Genomic DNA, 20,697 nt, shown 5'->3' with positions numbered 1-20,697 from the left:
TCTCCGGCTCTGAACAGGTAGTTTCTCTGTGAAACAGGAATGTTAGGTGAGATATTAAAAGCGTTTTGGCGAACACATTCCAGTCTCCAACCTGCCAATGTTGTAACTAGTGGACATTCTCATATGAGAAGCCTGAACTGTTACTGTGTTGACAGTGCTCAGTCCCAGAAGTCTCAAGTGGCCTTAGAAAAAGGAAATTTGGGACATACAGAAACCTGGCAAGGAAGGCAATAAAATAACAGCAGGCACACATACCGACTTGGTTTATTACAGCCCCTGCCCAAACTGGCTAGAGATGTCTTATCAGATCCAGTTAAAAGCCTTGTCACTCAGCATTCTGGTTCTATTGGAGTTCTCAAGTCTGTAAGGATTAAACTATAGTTTCCCCAGGTTAATGCCAGTCTGCCCAGCCTGTCACTGTACTGTAGATGAAATCTTGTACAGTTAACTCAGACTGTTCCCAGAACAGGCTGAGTACACACAATGTATGCTGCACATCTGTGTGTATGGCCTCTTGTGATTATACACTGCTTTATGTACAAATGGACATGTTTAATTCATGGAAAGCACCAATGCTTCAATATATTTAGAGTATACATGTATGTGTATATTTTGAAATGCAAGGTTCCAGTTTCCTGAAAGGCAAAGAAAACACTTACATGGATGTCAGACATATGGATGTCCGATTAAAGGCAGTCAAACACAAACACAGCTAAGAAAAATAGTTTGATTTATTTTTTTAGAATTTAATTGTTTCAGCTGAGTAAACCGCATTTGAAACACAGGAATCTATGGCGGCACATATTTGTCGACTTATGAATTCAAAGTGCAACCATATAGACAAATAGGATTTTCATTTGCCGATTGGACCTGGACATACTTCAAGCCGTGATAGGACACCTTTGTTACCCACTGGACGCCAATATACCAAAATGGAATCCCATGTTTTAAAAAGCAATATATGGAAAAATTCTTTAAAAAAAGGAAGTAATCCAAGTATTTATCTGGACAGTGTTTAAGGCTGTTTCATCTCACATGTGTATTATATTTTATTGTTTTCTTTATGTTTAAGCTTGTGTAAAAGTGCTGAAGACATAAACACATCCTTGGCATATATATGTCTGAGATGTGGCATGCTTGAATCTGGCTGTCATTGGATCAGCAGTAGATTAGTGCCAGGAGGTTTAGCTAGGAACAATCTTCTCTTGCATGTCTGCGGGTCTTAATAATTGTTTGTTGTATTTCTTCACCATCCATTTTGTTTTCAGTGATATAAAAGGATTATAATTTGGATGACCTCAGTTTCTCTCGAGACCATCGCTGTGAACAGGTTGATACGTCAAACATACTTACCCCTTTCCCGATTATGTCATTTTCTGTGTACCTGTGTTTCTGACTTGTAAGATTTCTGCTCATGTAACTTTTCAGGTAACACTGAGAACAGGTAAACAGGTGACTATAAATTGATTTTGAACATTTTTGTGTCACACACATAAATATATTATGTTTATAAGTATTTGTGAGCATGTCATACCTGAGTTGTAATTAGGCCCTTCCTACAGCTTACATTTGATCTATACATGTCAGTTTACACATTGAACTTTCCTTTTTTATACAACCTGTGGATGGTGGGGGTTTGGCGCGAGCTCTGCCCGATTTCCTCCCACCATAATGCTGGTCACCACTGTATAAGTGAAAAATTCTTGAGTACGGCATAAAACGCCAATCAAATAAAAAGATAAATAAAAATTGTAATTTTTTACATACAAAGATTGACATCATGCATCTTTCAAATGTCACATGTGAACACTTGTGACAGATGAAGGATATGAGTTTAGTCTATATTCGGGTTCATAAGTGGTTTAAGTGCTTGGTTCATAGTATTGATGTTGAGGATGTTACTTCACCTGTAAAACAGCCTCTAGGGAAGCATTTAAATAACTGGATACTGGAAACACGCCCTCAAGGGTTAAAATATCTCACGTAATGGAAACAGCACGTTTGTCAATATTGTGGAGGAATAAAAAGGATTTTTGCCCATTTAGAAATATTCACCCTTGAAGAAACAGAGAGGCATTGATCCTGTAACACAATATAGCACTGCAGTGGGTTTTCACCTTTGGGCATTTTGTTTTGCGTGGCCCCTCTAATTAAACATCCTGTGTAGTGTCAAACAGCTGACAAAATATAGGTTTTCACAGATCTTTAGCCTGCGTAATGCCGTTAATACAAGTACGTGTCTAAGTGGGTAAATTTGACACAGTCAGATGTGTTCAGCAGTTAGTCTCAGGTACTCAAAATGAAAAAAAAAAAAGAAGTCTTGTGGTGTGGTATTATATTTGTGATCGAGAGCGTAACTACATGTATTATGTAAACACTTTTTGGTTTATAGTGTACCCAGGTCTTCCTATATGGATTTATTGATTGACTGCTGCATTAAGTTTCAAATTCTCAGTTCATCATAAAAAGTGGAAGAGAAATTTGTATGCCTAAACTACTCCATTTGAAACGGCTTTATTGCATTTTCCACTGTGTCAGTATCAGGATTACTGCCTTAATGGCCAACAGGATAAAATACAGAGGCTGGAATAAAAAGCAGAGGTGTCAATTGAAACTCCACTTCCTGAATGCCAGAATACTATTCCTTTATGTGGGAAAATACACCTGGCTATAGCCAGTATGTCTAGTAATGCTCGTGATTTAGTATTTGCTGTACATTTCCATGCTGAAAGATTGCTGACTTTACAATTACTACAAATGGGAAGATGATATATTACTTCAGTATAGGCTAATGTAATGGTAGCTTCAAAGATTCAAATGGAATGCAATAATTTAATGGGGAAGAACATCCGGAAAGTTTTTGCGCTTTCTTTCTTGTTTCAGTTGATTTTATCATTGTGATCAGTATATATGTACCAGAGTTTCTAAAAATGTGCCTTGAGCTGATTGTAGCAACTGTTTAGGGATTGGTCTGTGGTTTACAGCTCCGATTTGTAGATCAGTCTTTGTGGCAAACTAGACGCCAGTGCTTTTATCATATACAGCAGATGTTGTCTGAAGTGAACCATTGTACTAATGTAGGTGCTACTTCCAACATCTCCTGCTCTATTATTCTGCTAAATCCAGCTGCAAACTTGAGACCTCAGTTGGTGGAACAGCCACGCCCCAGCCTTAAAGGCCCCGTAACAGTAGATCTGATGCTTACAATGCCCACAGCCCTCCAAAAAGGATTAACTTGAATTAACTACTGTTTCTGTCAAATCTTACATTGTATGTACTATTGTTTAGTACATTATATTTGAGCTGATGGCTGTAACGAGCCTAATAAATGGTTGCCAGAACAAGGACTGTGTTTCATAAAGAGAAAGCCAGGACACTATCATGTTTCCCAAATGCACATGTACTTGTAGCCAGAACAACAACATGTTTCTCCATTTGAAAGAATTCTGTTATTAAAAGCGTTCACAGGTCAAAACATAATATATGCTTGTAGAGGCCACAATAAAACTGGAAACAGAATGAGATGTGAATAGCTCTTTGTGCATTTACCAATACCTGGTAGCTGGGAACTCTTTATTTTAACTTAGCTGGTTGCCTGTTAGTGGGATGGGGACAGGTGATCCAAGCATCCAGCAGGTAAGTATTGATTGATTTCCTGTGCAGTGCATGCCCTTTGATAATGAACTTACCTGTCTGTCCCTCTTGGATGCTCTTTACTGCGGCCTGTTTGAAGTGAAACATTTAAACAAAGCCCAAGAGAAGAAACATCTGGAAGCACTCATTCAACCACTTCATACCTGTTCACTTGTTTGTACATGTGTTCCTCTGCATGTGTTGTCACTGCATGGACATGTAAGACACAGGTACATCTGTTTTGACTCAGTGAATGGGTTCTTGCCTGTGATATCATGTACAGTGGCTCAACAGAAATAAAACCTTTTCATGTTTTAATAGTCTTTGGCTGTACATGGGAAGGTCTGCAGGAAGCAACCTGCGGATGGTCGTGGGTTTCCACCAGGCTCTGCCCTGTTTCGTCCCACCAAACTGCTTGCCACTGTCGTATAAGTGAAATATTCTTGAGTACGGCGTGAAACACTAATCAAATGAATAAATAAATAAATAAATTTAACAGATTGACCCTGATTGATGTCTAGGTTTTCCTGTGCCAGTAACTAAATAGAACTGAGGTTCGTTTTGTCCAGCATAATTATGTGCTTTCATGATGAGTATGTGCGCTCTGGACTATTTCACTTACATGTATCTGAATATTTGCTTTGTGAGCAAATGTAATTTAAAAGGTTTTCAATCACGATTTTCAAGAATTACATTACTTACTGGATTTGCATCCAAGGTTGTGATCATCCTGTAGTCTCAGAGATGTATTTGCAGATGAAGTGTTGTGCCATACATGTGCTATTCTCAAAACCCTGAAGAGGATTAAATGTGGGTTGTTGCTTGGAGGAGCCTTGTACTTGTAGGATGTTGAAGGCCATTCCCACGAACCATGCTACAGGAGAATTTGCTGGAATATGGGTCAGATGTGGGTCAGATCAGATATATGGACGCTTTTTATTTATTAACAAGTTTAATTTTGCAGGAGCATTGTGTATGTGATAATTCAAGCTATTGCATTGTTGCCCTTGTTCTACCATGAGGCACATGTATGTGTGCATATGTATAGAAAATCTAATACGACGTACAAGAGCCTATATGTATCCGTCTACTCTCCACCTTTTCCTGATAGGAGTAAGACTGGGAAGAACCCCCATCCTGCATCAGACTGCCAGGCCAGACAGATAATCTTCTTTATTTCCTGTTTTGTTCGATCCCTTTGTTATTCCCATCTCGGGAAAATAATGAATCTAAAGTGGTTTTGACCAATACAAGAATCTACCTGGAGTGAGGAAATTGTGTCTTTAATCCAAAGACGTGGACAGAGCCTATGACTGAGGCATGTTGGTAGTTGGCTAGGTCAGCCTACGGGTTGGTCAGCCGGTCAGTTGGCAAGTATATATAAACTCTAACTGTGGTTAGCTGATGGTGGTGAATTCATCCCGTCCTTGCCAAGTTTTCGTGTTAATCTTCACTTCGCAGTAGTGGCAAGATTGAAGAAAACGATTCAGTAATTATCAGTTTGATATAGCAACCTCCATGTATCCAGGAGATTGGTGGATGCCTAGCACCAACTACTGCTCTGCTACAAACAAGGAACTTTTTTTTTAGTCCAAATTTTTATCACTTCCCTATTAATTATGAAATTTTCTCAAATGTAGGATTGTCTGTACAACAATATTTAGTTAGCTAGTTTTTGGGTAGAAACAAAATTGAAAAATGATGTACTGTGGTGTTTTGTGTAAGAATTATGATAAACTTATGTTGATGTACCTACATTGATAAATTCTTAGATTTTTTGAAAAACTTGAATTATGCTGCTGGATTCAAATGAAAATTAACGCATAATTTTTGTGATAGCATGATGAAATTTCCAACAATGTGAAATTTATTTAATGACTGTGACACTTTGCAGATACAAAGGGCTGTAAATTTGTGAACTCTGACCTATCCATATTGTACTTTACATGTGTTCATGATTTTTTAAGCCTGCAGAGTAGTTTTAAGCTTGCAGTGAAAAGTATAACAAAATTTACAGTGACAGATTTTACTACAGTTGCTATGAACTAGTGTCACCTTCTCTCGTCAAATTGATCTTTATGACGATCTGAAATGGACTTGACTGTAAGCATCAAGAAAAGTTTCCTGTCCATGGCAATTCAGCGACATAAAAACAAGTATAAAACAGTGGCTGTGTTCAGATGTCTGTGTTTGACTTCTGCATGCATATTACTGATATGACTTAATGGCCAGTTGTTATCCAAATCTGCAGAACAGATCTATGTTGTCAGACTCTTATCCTAAATGTGTTTTATTTGTCTTCCTTAGTCCATTACAATTCCTACTGCCTCAACACAGTGGGTAGCTTTAAAAAACCAGACTTGATAGAGGCTAAAGCTGATGGAGTCATGCAATATAGTTGATAATACAAATGTAATTTCCCATCGATGGCTAGCAGCGTAATTATAGGAGCCGTTAAAGGAGAGCCGATAGATGGCTTGGCGTCTATACCCTCCATGGCGGCGCTGAGAAACTCAACAAACGGCTGTCGGCGGAAATTACTGGTTTGGTGAGGGTCTAGCCTGAGGTGACGCGGGTGATCTGTAATGAAGGCCTTTGGAGGGGAGTTATGATAGCTATATATCTGTTCAAGTGGCAATGGCTCCTCTGTCCAACTCGTTAAATCTTTAACTTTTCTGATGAACACAGCTAATCAATGGCTCACGACTTAACGCTATAGAATTACAATCGATACTGTGGGAAATTTTTTTGTTGTTGTATCTACCACGTTGTGCAAAATGTTAAACCCCTTACATCTTCCTTCCATGTACTACCTCAGTATAGGCTAGACATGTACATGTAGGTAGTGAAGGGGTTCAGAGCAGTGTTCAGTGACAAAGATTTTCTTACCTTCTGAATATGCATGTATGTGAATTCATGTACAAAGTTACATCTACCACAACTGTACATGTACATTATAAAGGACACTCAGGTACTTACACACACACATTCATATGTGATATCACTCTGTCAATATGCATAATTATTATGCTATACTGGTTTCCTTAAATTTTTATCTTTCATTGTCCATTTTTTAATTAAACTGTGTATGAATTCACAAGTTTTTACTGTTAGAACACTGCATGTGGTCTCCATGCCGGTAGCATCCTTGAGAATGAAACGGCCTTGAGAGAAAAACAAAAGTGGAAGCGATGTCTCAAAGTAGACTAAATTGGCCCTGTATTCTGGCTTTATTTGTGAATCATTATTATGTTTGGTTCAGTACACTTTTACTTCTTATTCTAATTTTAAAGATAGATTATGTTTTACATGGGCTGCAGAACTGAGGAGTGGCAAAAGCAATGTAAGTTGTTGTTGATTGTTGATAAAGCTCTTGGTAGTCTTACGGGTGACTGTGATACGGTTACATTGTTGCCAAAGTGGCGTTAAGCCATAATCATTCAGTCTCACAAAAGATTATGGCCTAAAAGCTAAATGAGATCAGCGTTAGTATGAATTGGTAAATCAAAACCAGTTTCTTCGCGCATGACCAATAGGTTTGACGAATCCTTGTTGCAGTGGCTTACTGAGAGTTGGTTATAAATCCTAACCAAGGTAATCTGTCCTTGTTCATGTACGAGTATGACAATAGCTTCTGATAAGATTACCATAATTACAAGAGGATGGGGTGGTTTCCGGATTGGTAAGGTCTCTAACAGTCGGCCCTCAAGTCAAACTGTGGGGTTTATACCATGAAGATGAGTAAATTGGTGCCTTTCCACACGAGTCAACATGGTCACCTAATGTGAGGAGTGAAGAGATGCTAGCATTAATCAGAGATGCTGTAATCAGGATATAAACAGATAGTCATTTGTACTGCTAACAGTTTGGAGATAAAGAGGGTAATTATGCTGCAGTGGGCACCGGACCCTGACACAGAGTCACCCTGGCTTAACGCCCCACAAGTACCACTCTGCTGGCTCTTTGCGCGTCGTTTTATAATGCTCCTGATCGATAACAATTAGAGACAATTCAAACTGCCAGCGTTCAAACTTTGTTCCCTGTCACACAGCCCCCCAGCAAATTATACATGTACATGTGCAATCTCAGAGGATACAGCCATCAACTTGTTCAGTGTTGGTTAGAAAGACTCGAAGTCAAATGTTCCTGTTATTTAGCAAATGTGCTTCCTTGTTTCAAGATACAGGCATATTCACTGAAAGGGAGGGGGGTTGGGGGGGGGGGGAGGAGTATTTGACCATGTAGAAAATGATTACTTTTGATTAAATAAATCATATGTGTTATGTTCTTTCCTGAACTAAAAATGTACATTTGTATCAGAAGATGCAAATTATGTTGTGTTGTAGATCATTGTACGCGGTACATTAGGTAATATCTGGTGGGTAAGAAGGAATTAATTTATGGTTCTGTTGTGTAAGTATGTGAATCCGATGTATACAAGTAAGCGATAAACCTGCACTGTTGAAGTATGTTCTTTTTACAGAATATCTGAAGTTACTACATATAATGTCCATAAATGACTCCCTCCCTTGTCCACCATTGGTGTTTAACAATTATCATTCATGAAACAAAATATTCTGGAGTCAAACAATAATGCTTCTGAAAAGTGATGAGTGCTGAGGAAATAAATTTGGAGGTGGCTTGCCCATTCATTAAGAACAGCTATTATTCTGTGGTGGAAATAAACACTCGTTAGTCATGTGTCCCATTTATCTCACAAGATCCAAATTTTATGATTTTGAATTTAGCTTGAAGCATTTGTGAAATTGAAATTGATAATTTTCAGGAGAAACTGTCGATCTGTGATAGGTTGAAGACAACATTGATGAATGAGGTGGTCTCTTAATTTCTCTTGGGCGTTTGGTTTTGTCACAGTTGGAGAAAACCCGATCCAGAGTTCATGGCTGTAGAGCTGGGGCCGTCAGAATATTGTGATATTCAAATCTAGATCGAGTTTGAAACGCTTGGACCGGGAACTCTCCTGTGATGGAGGAGTAATTAATGAGCCCTCCCTCTGGCTATCCCTTGGTAATGATCTAATTAAGCGACAGACATGAAGTGAAAAGTGGATAGAATTCAGCCAGCAGATATACACAGATAATTCTCTTAAATTCAATACATCCCTGCAGCAAAAACTTTTTTCCCCCTACATCTGTTCCTCTTTCACTATTGGATGTCCCCCACTTGACTCAGTCATAGCATTATATAAACTGGATATGAGCACTTGAAGTTGTTTTTTTTATTGGTGTGGGTCTGTCATTACCAACAGTGATTGGAGATACCTGTCCACATGGATTCTCACTTTAGCAGGTGCTTTCTGGGCTGAATGGGTCAGGAGCTCTGTCTGTCCTTACCCAATAAACAATCACAGATGACTGCACCCATCTCAATTATCATCAGGCACCAGGAGTACATGGAAGTGTATGTCCCAGACAAGAGAATACCGTAGGTACAAAATGTGAACGTGTACATACGTGTATCTTATATACATAGTAGACTAGCCAAATTGGACACACTAACTATACACATAGTGACACTCCCTTTTCCTCAATCCATAATATAGACCGCCATCAAAGAAGTTAATTTTCTTGAAAATGTTATTAAAAACAGTAAAAAAAAATGAGCCTAGTAGACGTAAATGTATCAACAATAAACCCTTACTCTGATTTCCCCATCCATAAAGATGACCCCGACCATCATATAAGTGAAATATGCTTCAGTATAGCAGTGAACATAATCAGATAAATTGAGTGATATTTTGCTTGTTGTTTTAGGTGGTCCTCATGTCATAGTACTGTATGGTACTTTGCGGTACTGTGCGGTACTGTAGGGTACTGTGTGGTACTGTACTATAGGGTACGATATAATCCTAACCCACCAATGGGGCATACACAAAGGTACATGTACATATTTATACACAGTACACATGTACATTTCCTTTACATAATCTTTGTCAGCTGATGCGTGTATTGCATGTACATCAGCAGTCATATTAGTCCTGGTCATTGGAAGGGGAGACATTTGCCCGGATAGATTTTTCTCACATTCACATTATCGACTTTCATTAATCAGATTGATTTGGTTCTCATGTAACCTCATATGTTCTCTTGTCGTCTATCATCAGCTTACCTTAAAGATTCATGAAGGACAGTCTAGTCGAACCTTTTCACCTGTGTCTCACCTGTAACTTAGGATGTTCTCATCACTGATGTATGAATTAATCCCTATGTAACACAACAGACACTTGGTGAACAAACCGAGCAGCCTACCACATTGACATTCAAGTATTGTACTGACAGAGACTATATAGAGCTGCCGTTGTCTATTTATGAGGGCCTAGTTTCCTTTCACCCTATTGCTGGCCACTGTCCTATAGGTGAAGTATTCCTGAGTATGACATATAACACCAATCAAATAAGTAAATAAATTTATGAGGAACAAACAGCAGGTCAGCAGGGCTGGCTCTTCATTACAACAAACCTGCAACACAGAAGCAGAGCAGTAAAGTTTTCAGACGGGTATCATAGTGTTTCTGATGAAGATTATAAAGATGTCAGCCTAGTTTACAAAGGGCACCAATCTCTGGTTATTGTCTCGTAGCAGAGTTCTGTATAGTTTATATACAACAAGTCTCAAGAACCTTGTGGAAATGAGTGGAAAAGGTTACCATCCCTGAGATTGGCAGTGTACCTAGTAAAGGTCATCAATTATGGAGTTATGGTTTGGAAGTGTATGACATAATCTGTCAATAACATGCTCATTGCCATTTAAAAGTTCACTGGTCTGTCTGTAATTGTTCCACGATCCATGTTTTTTTAAGTATGCTTTATTAGGGTGGGGAGGATGGTCTTATGTAGGGGTGATGGATTTTCAGCCATGTTTGTGAGGCAAGCTTCATATGGGGTTGGGGCTGGGGAGATTGTCCTGGGTAGGGCTGTATGGGTGATGGATTTTCAGCCATGTTTGTGAGGCAAGCTTCATATGGAGTTGGGGCTGGGGAGATTGTCCTGGGTAAGGCTGTATGAGTGATGGATTTTCAGCCATGTTTGTGAGGCAAGCTTCATATGGGGTTGGGGCTGGGGAGATTGTCCTGGGTAAGGCTGTATGAGTGATGGATTTTCAGCCATGTTTGTGAGGCAAGCTTCATATGGGGTTGGGGCTGGGGTGATGGTCCTGGGTAAGGCTGTATGAGTGATGGATTTTCAGCCATGTTTGTGAGGCAAGCTTCATATGGGGTTGGGGCTGGGGAGATTGTCCTGGGTAAGGCTGTATGGGTGATGGATTTTCAGCCATGTTTGTGAGGCAAGCTTCATATGGGGTTGGGGCTGGGGAGATTGTCCTGGGTAAGGCTGTATGAGTGATGGATTTTCAGCCATGTTTGTGAGGCAAGCTTCATATGGGGTTGGGGCTGGGGTGATGGTCCTGGGTAAGGCTGTATGAGTGATGGATTTTCAGCCATGTTTTTGAGGCAAGCTTCATATGGGGTTGGGGCTGGGGAGATTGTCCTGGGTAAGGCTGTATGAGTGATGGATTTTCAGCCATGTTTGTGAGGCAAGCTTCATATGGGGTTGGGGCTGGGGAGATTGTCCTGGGTAAGGCTGTATGGGTGATGGATTTTCAGCCATTTTGTGAGGCAAGCTTCATATGGGGTTGGGGCTGGGGTGATGGTCCTGGGTAAGGCTGTATGAGTGATGGATTTTCAGCCATGTTTGTGAGGCATGTTACATTGGGTGTGGGGAGGGGTGCTTGGTCTTAGGTATGGGCTGTGTGAGTGATGGATTTTCAGTCAAGTTTGCTGATGACCTGATTATAAGGCAGTGATGGCCAGGCAGTAGTAATGATAATGGTCAGCTGACATGAGAATATCAGATTCACATCACCAATAATACTGTTAATTCCACTGGTTAACTTTGGCCACCCCGGGGGCTAAAAGTAGCAATTAAACTGCGCACAAAACAACACCTCGGTCTGTTGTGTGACAGAGCTGAATAAAGCAAACACAGATACTCTGAACAGTTGTACATTTTCCTATACTGACTGAAAGGAAGTTTCTGGTTTGTAATCATTATAAAACATCCTAGCATCCTAATACCCAGGGCATTGAAAGTAGAAATGTGATAAGCATTTAGTCACGCTGAAGAATGACATGTGATCAAACATTCATGAGAGCCATCAACAGAGCTTTGGGAAGAATTTTTTTCTCTTTGCTATCCTTACAAAAGAAAACTTTTCCGGTTTCATTTAGTATGTGTGAACGGAAGTATAGAATAATAACCTTGATTGGAGGAGAAAAGGAGGAGATTATAGCAGATTGAATGTGTGGAGATTTGAGACTCTTACTCTGATGATGCCTGCATATGTTGCTGTTGATTCGTGCATCATGGGAAGCACATCGGTGGTATCAATAACTAGCTAATCTTGAGGTCAGAGCTTTGATTTTCATATTTAGTGGACCGTCTTCAGTTACAATGGCACTAAATGCTTGGTGAACACTATTATCTCCCACAAAATAAGCAATAACTGAGGATCGCAAGAGTGTATTCAGGGTTTGCTATGGACACGTTTTCACAGGGTTTACGAGGCCACTCGCATTTATTCTGTCTTGAGCTGTAGATGAGTGATGGCGACTGGCTGAGATGTTGCTTCCATTGTTGCCTATGTCAATTTCCCATCAATTCTCTGATAGAGTTGATTGGAGTCGGTGGATAAAATTGCCGAGTTTTGCGACAGATCCATTGATTTTGTGATCAACAAAAGGACATGTGTTGGAAGTTGCCTATGAATATAAGATCCCTCTTTGACGGGAGGTGAAATATCCATAGGCCCTCAGAGCACATTAGTTTGCAGAGGAATACATGGCCTTTTGTTAGACCAACATAAATAAATGTGTTTTATCTTAATCATATAAAAGTTGCTACTTTCGTTGGTGATAGATGGGCTCTAATTTTTTCCGTCCTGGGGTGAAATCCACCACAAAGAAGAGCTGACCAGACTTAAGCAGCCTCTCTCTCTCTCCAGGGGCTTCAAGGCCTTGCTCCCAAGAAAATTAAATTCACAACTTTTTTTGTGCTTCACATTTTGCCCATTTACAGGTTTGAATGGATTCATACTTTAGGCAGAAACAGCCGGAGTGATGGATGGCAGAGGTAAACAGGGACCAAGTGGGAGAATATTCCCAGGATTCAACGAATTCAGCATTGAGATGGATATCCTCTGCTCTCCTCTTGCTTTTTGTCTCTTACATTTGGTGTCATTGATAACCATATCCGTCATATATCACCAGGTTAAGGCTTGCCGAAGACTTCCTTGGTGTGTATGCATTATTAGCTCACGTTAATATTCAGGTACACTATTCCTGCGTTTTGTATACCTCATATGGATTAAGCATGATATGTATTAAGGTGATTGCTATACTCACTATTTCGAAAAACAATTTTATGGTATTGAACAGAGCCTGAGGTTCTATTTTTACAATTTCACATAACAGCACCAATTCTGACAGAGGAGTACATAATCAAGGTTCAGAAGGTGATATGTATCTAGATAGGCTACAGTGATTGCCTAATTGTGGTTTTCTGTAACTGATATCTACAAGAGATTTTGTACATATAGATACGCCACATGTGCTATATAACTTTCAGTATCTCTGTGGTATGTTTTCCCATGTCCATGATCTCTGACCATGCTCTTGCTTTCTTGTTCCCCACAGTTAAGGGACCCTTGGATACCAGTTGGTACCGGGGATGATGGCTTATACGGTTGATGTCTTAAGAGAGGTTGTCTCAAATCACCTGTCTCAAATCAGTGCTCCAACTCCCTTTGATGTTCCCAGGGCCATCATTAAGAAGCTTCTTCATTGCATTGCCGATGATTATGTGTGTACTTATAATGTCTACCTGCCGATTAGTTGTGAAGGTAATAGCCTTATCAGGTTACCTGTTGGATGTTAACAGTCCTTCAGGTGTAAATCTCTAATGCTTTCTCATTCTAACAATCTGCGTTTTTTTTGTAACGGTATTACCCCAGGGGCTTACTGGATAAAATAAACTCAGGTAAGTCAGGCCTGATCACTCAATTACTACCTGATAGCCACAGGTCACAAACCATCCCTGATCAGGCACATATAAGAAAGCAGAGTTACCAGGTGGAAGTTGAAGCTGTAAAGTAATGGCATGTACAGGTCATTAGCTTACCTATGTGTACATGTACATGTATTTACATAGTGAAAATTTGGGTACAAGCTCTGATCCATGTTCACTTTTTAACAAAGTTGATTGGAAGGCTTCATGTCAAGGAGCATGAACAAAATGGTGAGAACACATGTTGTAATTTATTGCGTGGTCTTAAACTGGGCACACTATGTGTGAATACTGGTGTATTCCATTTGGTTGGCCACATTGTATGCGTGTGAGAAAACCAGGCTATGACATGTCAGTCTATGACAGCGGGTAACTGGCTCAGCTGATATGCTTTTCACTCTAATTTTTCTTGGCAGTATTGATTGGATTTCAGATGTCCTCAAGGTGTGCATGCGATACAGCTTTTCACTTTTGGGCTCACTTTGGCACAGACTTCTTCAATCTCCTTGCAAAGTGGAGATTTACGTCAAGTGCCATATTTAGTATCTAACATGCTCTTAACATAAACTAGTTATTGAACACCTGTGTATACCTTGTACAAAATGGATACGATTGGAAATTGATTCTCTTGAGGAGATGTCTGGCATTTACAGGTGTCTGGAGCTTGTCACTACTATGGTGTTAAAGGGTCTCTCGCGACCAGTAATAATAGTCATTAAGGCAAGGCTCTGACTGAGCCTACCAGCAGACAGATTCTGGTGTCATGGGAAGACTGTCTTCATAGATATCGTGGAACTGTGCATGTTATAAATCAGGAAGATTTATACTCCAGACCTTAAGTAGGGTTACTCAGTTCTACACCTGTGTAAGTGAAGATATCACCTAATTGAGACACCGGAACTAGGGCTGCTCAGTCCTACACCTGTGTAAGCAAAGATATAATCTAATAAAGACACCTGAACTAGGGCTGCTCAGTTCTACACCTGTGTAAGTGAAGATATCACCTAATTGAGACACCTGAACTAGGGCTGCTCAGTTCTACACCTGTGTAAGTGAAGATATCACCTAATTGAGACACCTGAACTGGGGCTGCTCAGTTCTACACCTGTGTAAGTGAAGATATCACCTAACTGAGACACCTGAACTAGGGCTGCTCAGTTCTACACCTGTGTGAGTGAAGATATCACCCAATTGAGACACCTGAACTAGGTATGCTCAGTTCTACACCTGTGTAAGTAAAGATATCACCTATTACAGACACCGGAACTACGGCTGCTCAGTTTTACACCTGTGTAAGCAAAGATATAATCTAATAGAGACACCTTAACTAGGGCTGCTCAGGTCTACACCTGTGTAAGTGAAGATATCACCTAATTGAGACACCTGGACTAGGGCTGCTCAGTTCTACGCCTGTGTAAGTAAAGATATCACCTAGTAGAGACACCTGAACTAGGGCTGCTCAGTTCTACACTTGGGTAAGTGAAGAGATGCACCTAGTAGAGACACCTGAACTGGGGCTGCTTAGTGTTAAACCTGTGTAAGTAAAGATATCTAATTGAGACACCTGAACTAGGTATGCTCAGTTCTACACCTGTGTAAGTGAAGATATCACATAGATAGCAGATAACACCTTCATAGGTATACTGGGGCTGTGCATGCCATACAAGTCAGGAAGAATAATTTATACTCCAGACCTTACCTAAGTAGGGTTGCTCAGTTTTACACCTCTGTAAGTAAAGATATCACCTAGTAAATACACCATTACTAGGGCTGGTCAGTTCTACACCTATGTAAGTAAAGATCTCGGGTAATAGATACTTGATTTTGAAGATTTGAACAAAATCTGTTTAATAACAGTTATTGGTTAGTATACAATATCAGACCAGCCTGAGATCTTTGTATCCTGGCAATGCATGGTCATAGTTTATTAGGTGTTTTTACAGAACAGTTTGTTCATTCAATTGCACAACATGTTTTTGCACTTGTTTGAACTTCACATGTTTCAAGTTTTTCTTACGGAACAATAAATTAAGATGTTTTTAGTGATCAGACTAGAATGGAGGCCTTACATGTGTGTGTTACTAATGGTGGATGGTGTGTGGTGCAGAGCCAGTTCCAGCATGGGACTCTTGATTGATGGCCAATTACCCTTGTCTAATGAGTGGGAAAAAATGATTTTGTCCAATCAACTGACAGAACATGCATGTGTGCTTAACTATGTTAATTAATCATGGCTCCAATTCCGTCAGGCATGAGCCATGGTCAATTGCTGGTAGGGGGTGTCATTTAGGGGAGTTTAAGTGGTCACTAAGACCATTGTAGGGACATAAATTACAGCAATTACCTGACACTGTCTGTTGACAGGTGATGTTGTCAGTCGTTAATTATGCATACCTGTTTGATGTTTGGGGTCATCCATTGGCCCAGTGACTGGCAGCTTGTGACAAAGATTCTGCTTGCTAGACGTTTGCCTTCTGTATAGGTGTCAACCATTTTCTTCTGTCATTATTCAGTTGAAGTAATTACATGAATAATATAGCTTAAGTTCTTCATAAACATGTCATTCCCTCTAGCTTCTGAGGTGTTTTTGTCAGTGACAGTGTCATTTCATTGTTTTTGTTGTTTGTTTTTCCTCCTCATTTTTAGTTTGTTTTTTGTTATGTTGAGGTTTTCATTGATTAGTTCATACCTTGTCAGCATTTTGTCAGACCATTGTGAAAGAATTGAAGTCTTATCAATCATTAATAAGTCCAAGGGCTGTAGTTTGGTAGCCATTGAATACAGTCTAAAGGCAATGTTACAATGTTGCTTTTTGACAGGAATTAATCTCAAGTCTAGAATAATGGCGAGTGAAGAAAGTATGTAAAAAGTCATTGTTTTAAAAAGAGCTCCTGAAGTGTTTTGTTGTGGATTTTAGGACTTTGAAAAGGAAGTTTGTTGATTTGTTTGTGTTGTTCTTTGATGACTTTTTGAGGTGAGGCTGTGGCAGGGTTTAAATGGTTACGGCACAGAAATAGGATGGGACCAGGGCTATTGAGGCATCATCAACGCCCCCTGGCAGACATCAACTAACACCAAGAAATGTCTCAAACTTTTTGTTCCTCGATCCTTGATGAATTTGTAACAGATGTTCTGGTGAATGTGACATGGAAATCTGTGTAAACACATGAGGTAAATGTGACGGCTCATGCCTGGAGACAGTTATGCATCAGGAGCGGAAAACGGCCTTCTGCTGACCCTAGTCGACCAGGAAATATTGACGGAGGACCTCAAATATTGGACAAACAAACCGTGGGGAATTATCGACAGTGGCCCAATGGCTTGTGTACCTACAGGATCAGTCTGTACATTGTCTGTGGGGAAAGAAGCTGACATTACAGGCCAGATGAAAGACATTTGATTAGCCCGCTCCTCAGCCCAACTTGATGGTCAATTTTGTTTAAAAAATCGGACCCTGTCTGAAACCTGATAAGAAAAACGCCATTGGGTTGCCAAAAGTTATTACAAGACTGCTGTTTGCCTTTTCCACTGCCAGGAGAAAAATGCTGAACAATGATTTCTAATTTCTGCTCATGGCAAAGCAGATTTTGGGCATGAGCAATGAGGGATAGCTGTGCTGTGTAACTAATGCCAGGTTATTATCACTTGTAACAGATTTCTTCTACTCTCCTCATATTTTCTCACCCATGTAGAAGCAGCCGTATGTAATCTGGCTTTGCTGTAACCAGCGCTGACTGCAAATTACTTGTTAGATTTTCTTGATTAAACGTGAACAGGGATAAAACTGAAGCATGAGGATGAAGAAATTAAGTCTTCTGCAGTGGTGACCTGATGCTTTCTGTTTGCCGAGAGGTGGAATTAGGTAGTGGACCTCGGAACAAAATGAAAGTGTTCTTATCACCTCACCTAGACCTATGAAGCTGCGTAAAAAATTTGCATAAGAATCACACCTTGAAGCTGTTGTATCTGAACAAAGCTGACGTTCCCTCTCAGAAGAAACTGGGGAAAAAACTGCTCCTTGGTAAATTGAACAGGAACCCAAGGTCTGATTGTGTGTGACACGCTTTAAATCAGTTCACAGTATGGCTTAGAGGTAAACACAATTAAGTGACGCTCTGCTATCAATGACCAGAAAGAAGAAAAAAAATGAGCGTAAGAGACGATGATAACATTTAGCTGTGTGCTTGATATTAGGTTAAGGGTGGAATGAAGTCCTTGAGTTAGAGGCTATTTGTCCATTTCTTACAAGACACTGTATCACTTGCACCTCATGATCTAACAGATTATGAAAGGAAAAGCTTAGCATAATAATGTTATCTTCAAAATAAAAATTTATCTTTGAATTGAAAGATTGGGACAATTTAATCAAAATTCCCAAATATTCAATTGTGTTAAACACAATGGCATTTAGGAATATGAATTCCTGTTGCGGGAATACCCATGATATGATTGATATGCTATTAAATAGTATTTTTGCTGTAATTTTGAAATTAGAGTGTGGATTTTTGAAGTGCATTTTTGTTTTATTTGTCACAAATATTCTCTAATAAGTTTACATTACATGTGTATGCTCATCTGATGTGTTCTTGTTAATTTCTTTTTTTTTAGTTTTGTAGTGAAACAAAGGGGAGATTTGTCCCCAAATATTGTCTTGATGTGGGAACAGTTTCATCTGACTTTTGTACAGGACATTATCATTGATTATGGAAGACATATTTGTACACATGTACGGTACATTGACTAGTGAAATCTGATGAGGGCTCATGCTAGTGTTTCTGTTTTTTTTTTTTTGTTTTGTTTTTTTAAAGCCTAAAAACCCTCCAGCAATTCCAACAGATGCCATCTTGGTAAGCGCTGAGCGAGATTTCGTCGTATCTCATTTCAGTAGAATTCCCACTTGTGTAAAATCAATATCCAACCGGCCCTACCCTGTCTTATCCCTTCCACTGCTGCCTTCTTCAATTTGTGTCAAACATTCAAAAATGTAAACTATGACTTGTGTAAAAGTTATTCCCTTAAGCACAAGGAATTGAAGAAAAAGGGAGGTTAGTGAGGAGCAGATGTTGGTGCCCAGAAGGAGCCTCATTTGTATTGTAGGAGAAGGAGAGTTCAGACAAGGAGAGCTGATTCACCAGAATGGAGTAGGCAGTGTGCCAGGTGCCCAATACTTCAACATTCTTCTCTGTCTGGCTCTTAATTTGCCGGCTGGAAAGTCACTTAAAGTCAATGTTTTCTTGTTTTCCTACCTTTGCCTAAACTTGTCTGACAAAATTCCACTTCCTGTCTGTCAGTGGCATCACCTGGTGGTTGTTGTTGTACCTCCTAAACAGGGTCATATATTGCCTTCCCCCATATCCCCTGGCCAAGGGTTATTGCTCGCAGCTGATAATCCTTATTGAGAAAGTACATAGCTAGGCATGGTTTTTGAAGGGATACTGTCAATTTGTTCTGCTGCTTTATTTTGACATGTCAGTAAGTAAATACAGATACTGGTGTTAGTCTGTGGCTGTGGGTAGTTGGCATTGGTTCTAAGGCCTGGAGTAGCTGGTGCTGAGGGTTACATAGTGATGAGGGGTGCAGTGGTAAGGAGCAGTAGAGGGCTGTGGAGTATGCTGTGTAGAGTAGCCCCAGGGTCATTCACACCATCCATTCACAGAGTGACCTCTCTTTAAGGCTGGATATCCCCCTCACTAACAAGGCCAGTATAGCACAAGCTCAATTAGCACTAGCTATAGCCTCCTTATACAGTTAGGTATTCACATATGTTTTGTGTCTCTGGTGGCAGGATTGTCTGTGTGCAGAGTGTGGATTACAGTCAGGGTGAAATGATGTACTCTTCATTACTACCTGTCAGGTGTGCCTTCATCAGGGAGATGGGACAGCAGTGCAGTCCAACTGTTAACCAGATATCATCATCTCATGATTATGTGTTTACAACACCAAGCCTCTCACTATTAGCTGAAGACACCTACATATAGTATGGACAATACTGGTACCTATCAAAATTTGGATACATGTAGATATTAAATAAAGACAACTCTGAACTTTTCGAATCTATTGATTTTATTGTCAATCAAATATTTATATCATAGTATTAGTTTATTCTGTCACACTTTCATGTAATAATTCTCACTGAACACATAACATACATGAAGTTGCCGCTGGCCAGATGTCACACTAAAATAATATTTTCAACAAATATAACTACATGTATATGTCCTTGTTTCATTGCTGCCTGTCTAGAACTGAATTATTTTAGGATTTACCAAACTTCATGATATAACAGACATATTGTGATTTTGGCTGGTTTTGATAATTAACATGTCCAAATAATTTGTTCATTGGTACTGTAGCAAGGGAGGAGGTGGGGGGGGGGGGGGAAGAGAGAGAGAGAGAGAGAGAGAGAACTAGCCATGTGAAAAAAGAAACTAAATATTCGTGCTACAATTACATGTATATTGGCTAAAAAGAGCAGTCCACATGTCCCAAAAATTAGAAGAATTAGGGTAATTGTCTTTGATTTGATCCGTTCTGTTGCTTAAAAGTACGTTTTCATCTTGCCACCATACGTACATTTGTGAAACAGTTTTTTGTGTAGGGTACAGTACATGGTTAACAGTGTAGAATGAGGGTTCTATCCCCTGATGATGGCGCCTACGTCTATTCCCTCAAACATGCTGTCGACTCTGAATCAGTCGTGTGTTTTGGTGAGAAGACTTTCCCAAAGGGCAGCCAACGTATGATGTGACTAGAATAGAGTAGGGACACCTGGAAGCGGGTTTTCCCAGCTATCTCATATTTGCTGTTTGTTGGAAATGACTAGAAGTTGTAGTTAGATGTGGCCTTTACCACACACCCCTCACTAGCACCCACCTGCCTGCACCCCTACAACACCCCTCTTGTACCTCTGGGAGAAGCTTCACACAGTCCCCCTGTACTTGCAGATGTACAGTGTGTGCATAGTGGCTGTGTACTTGACTTCAGG

Source organism: Liolophura sinensis, chromosome 1, assembly GCF_032854445.1.
Source record: "Liolophura sinensis isolate JHLJ2023 chromosome 1, CUHK_Ljap_v2, whole genome shotgun sequence".
In the NCBI taxonomy this organism is placed as follows: domain Eukaryota; kingdom Metazoa; phylum Mollusca; class Polyplacophora; order Chitonida; family Chitonidae; genus Liolophura; species Liolophura sinensis.
The sequence above is the reverse complement of the archived record's forward strand: the minus strand, read 5'-3'. Positions refer to the sequence as shown.